The sequence below is a fragment of the Ixodes scapularis genome, unplaced genomic scaffold (genome assembly GCF_016920785.2).
Source record: "Ixodes scapularis isolate PalLabHiFi unplaced genomic scaffold, ASM1692078v2 PGA_scaffold2__306_contigs__length_199485367, whole genome shotgun sequence".
Lineage (NCBI taxonomy): Eukaryota > Metazoa > Arthropoda > Arachnida > Ixodida > Ixodidae > Ixodes > Ixodes scapularis.
In genome coordinates, this window is record NW_024609857.1 from 84,668,399 (window position 1) to 84,672,396 (window position 3,998).

Sequence of the window (3,998 nt, forward strand, 5' to 3'; positions counted from 1 at the left end):
AACTTTTTTAAGCGTAAGATAAGTCCTTCACAACACGGCTTTATGCGCGGAAGGTCTGTTAAGACAAATCTGGTGTCTTTTTTTTTTATTATTTTGTTTCGCCTACTGCGTGCCAACGTCGACAGGTAGACGTTGTATATTTTGACCTTTCTAAGGCATTTGATCTGGTAAACCATTCGCTCCGAAACTAGAATCCTACGGCGTGAATACCTCCCTTCGTTTCCTGTTTCTAGATTATTTGTCTAATAGACACAATTTTGTCCGTGTTCTTGGACATCACTTCCGGCCTTATGTTTCTTCTTCGGGTGTGCCGCAAGGCTCTTGGGCCAATCTTTTTCAATGTTCTTATTAATGATTTGAGCTCAATTGTTTGGAATTCGGTCATCTTGCAATATGCAGACGATGTCAAGTTGTTTATGCATATCATATCCTTGGAAGACTGTGAAATACTTATGGAGGATGTTAGGCCTGTGTGCAATTGGTGTCGTCAGAACATGCTAACGCTCAATCCTTCTAAAACTGTTATTATGTCTTTGTGTAGAAAGGTACAAAAAATAAACTTCTGTTACCAGATTGGCAATAATCCCCTGCGAAGAGTCGAGTGCACGCGTGATCTTGGTGTACAAATAGATTCTTCGTTATACTTTACTGTGCATCTTAACAACATTATAAATGACTCTGCGTAAGCTGAGAGTAACTTCTAGAATCACGCGTGAGTTCTCCACATCAACCTGTATTCTACGGTTATATTTCTCGTTAATCCGGACCAAGTTGGAGATTTCCTCTGTAGTCTGGAATCGTATTAGTTCTATGAGCCAAGAGATAATTGAAAATGTTCAAAAGCGTTTTTTTTTCGAATTGTTTACGATCGTTACATTGGTCGTACTGTTTATTATTCTTATGCTAGACTCTTGAAACGATGCAAATGCCCTACTTTGAGTTCCAGACGGCGTGAGCGCGATCTTGTTTTCCCGTATAAATGTATTGATGGATTAATTGATTGCCCAGATCTCACATCTGCTATTAATATTCACGTTCCGAGTCGAGTTTTGCGGGTTTCTCCAACTTTTCATGTTAATCACATCATCCAAACCAGTCCCATGACCCGTATTCAACACTTCTACAATACCCTCAGGGGGGCAGATATTGATGTTTTTAACCCAAATTTCGTAGCTTTTAAGACTTTTGTAACTAACCTGTGAACACTTTCTTGTGCATCATTACCAAGGCGTCAAGCTGCCCATAAGCACAGAAAATAAGCAAACGAATGAATGAAATGACTGAATGAATTGTTACCAGGAGTGCCTTATCGCCAATTATCTGGTTCTGATGCTTGTTTTGTGTGTGTTCTTTATTAAAACGAATGATGTGCTGTACGTTGTGTGCGTGATATGGACTTTTCGCTTCAATCACTTATCTAAGTGGTTGACACATCTGACCCGTGACAATCCGACCCGTGAGTCATATACAGCTTCACTGTAAAAGTGGAGCAGCTAACGGACTGGGCTGCTAGCGGGTCTACCGTTTGTAGATATAATCTGGTTTTAACAATCTTTAGGATTGAGTCGGTTCATTCTTCAGGATGAAAAGAACATGACAAATCGAAGAACACTGACAAGATGAGGGATAAAAGATAGTATATATATTCAACTATGCACCCCGACTCAAGTGGCCTCACTTAAAAAAGAATAAAAGCGTGCGTAACGCCAGAACAGGCAGGGCAGGAGCAGACATTTTTTTTCCCCAGAGGGGAACGTCGCCCCTCTCCAACACCACTTTCAAAAAGATAACAGACCAAGGACACTAGACGAGTGGGACCGACACAAAGGCTCATCAGAACACAGGAAAGATATCCTCGATTTAAATACTGATGAATTACAGAAGATCTGGTACCCATCACCTCATCTAGTCTTCACCGAACCACCACCCTAGTAAAGAATTTTATATGAATACGAATATTTTTGTCTAATAAACGCATATAATCAAACAAGATCACATAATAACATACAAGAACCATATAAGAACATATAATAACAATATATGGTATAACTCTAAAAAACTTATTATCAAGTTCTTGTAACTTTTTATATAATCAATTATATTGTTCTTATGAGGCTCTTGTAAGCTCATATTTGATCATATGCGTTTATTGGACAAAGAAAGTTCTTATACATACACGATTTTCCACAGGGGCACTCGGCCAAGGATGGCGATTATTTTATAAAAATAAATATATGCTTTAGCTCATTTACTCCGTCACGCTTTCACTTCCCAAACACGTTCGACCCTCCTGCCATTAGCATTTTAGGGCTAATAAACCTTGCAGTGAAGCTAACTTGCGAAACTACCCTTTTGCCGATTTCGGTGTATGTGTGTATGTTTAAACACTTCTACAGAAAAAGTACAACGGAAAAGGGGGGGCTTTTATACTGCGCAGAGAAAGTTAACGTCATTGAGTTGGTAGAGCGCTTCACTGGAAATGGAGAGGTCCCTGGTTCGATACCAGGACCAGGCGGATTTCTTCGGTCATGCACCAGTCACCTAGCTGTGTTGGAGATTTGTGTTTGCTCTTTCTCCCCTTTGATCCTCTCCTCCAGGGATTATTATTGCCATTCTTGCCCAGCTCGTTTGCACCTTTGCATGAATTTCATTATAATCAGTGTCAACTGACGCGAGAAAGAAAACGAACACACGCGCAATGTTTCACTTGTCGAGGTTGCTGTGTAGAGGAAACAGAATATTGCCAACGTGGACCGATTCAAACTAGTTCGCCTCTCTTAAACTAATACCCGCTAGTGAGAAGTCTCTCTCCGTTGATGCATTTGATGCTGGGGTGGCATGCACGAACTGTACTACAAGAACTGCGGAAACTCGCGCTGACTCAAGTTCCACCACTCCATAGGATCGAATTCAGTCTACTCGATCTACTTGTAGGCTTCTACTTTCTTGTGGCTTGTACGTTTTCGGTTTTCTTTGTCCAAAGAACGTTTTCCGCTCTTTCCCTGCCAAACAAGAACACGCTTTCCCGGGACGACTGATGCCCCTGCTAAAACGGAGGTTCGGGCGAGTTGGTTGCTAATAGAGTTAACCTGGACGTCGTCTTCTCAGCCCCTAACAAACTTCATAGCCTGTGCAAGAGAGTAAACACACCCACAAGAACCACAGTCAAGTGCACGAAGAAACATAAAAACAACTTCGTACAGTGTACCGAAAAGGTGGTCTACTCCTTCCCTCTATCCTGTGGACGAGAATACATAGGACAAACCGGACGGTGCGTCAACGATCGCCTTCGTGAGCACAATTGCACTATCACCAACAAAAACTCCGGACACCTAGGAATACACTGCCGAGACTGTGGCTGCGCAGCGCAGCTGGAGAAATGCACAGTGTTAGGCAGGAACTATGACAAGCTGACAAGAGAAATCATGGAAGCAGAGAACATTGCCAGGCAAAAGGAGAGATGTGTCAGCACTCCTTCCATATAATGTTATCCAACAAAGAACTAGAGTACTTAGCCATACAATAATTTTATGGTTTAGCTTCCTATTACAAAAACACAGGAAAAAGAAGGAAGAAGAAAAGGGCAATTCTATGCCATAGAAATCCTAGTCCCAAAGAAAGACGAAAACGAAAATTGTAAATATAACGTAGAGTTGTCAGGCAGCGCTGTGTAAGTGGCTCTCTTTTTTTTTTTTTTTTTTTTTGTGTGTGTGCATGAAAGTTTAGACTGCTTGTTTTGAGGGTGCGCTGTTTCCTTGTCAGTGATGCCCCTGCATTCTTTACTTTTTCTTGGGACAGCATTTTTGGCGCGACAGAATGTTCTAAAGCGATCTATGGCGAGAATCAAATCTTTCTTGGCATAAAAAACAATTCTCTCCCCAAATTAGACTTTTCTATCGAAGAGAATAGTTTTCTCATTCAACGCATTCAATGATGTACGCCCGTGAGGGATATGAAGGGGAACAGCCCTCTTCTTGTTTTTGACGCTCCTGCAGGTT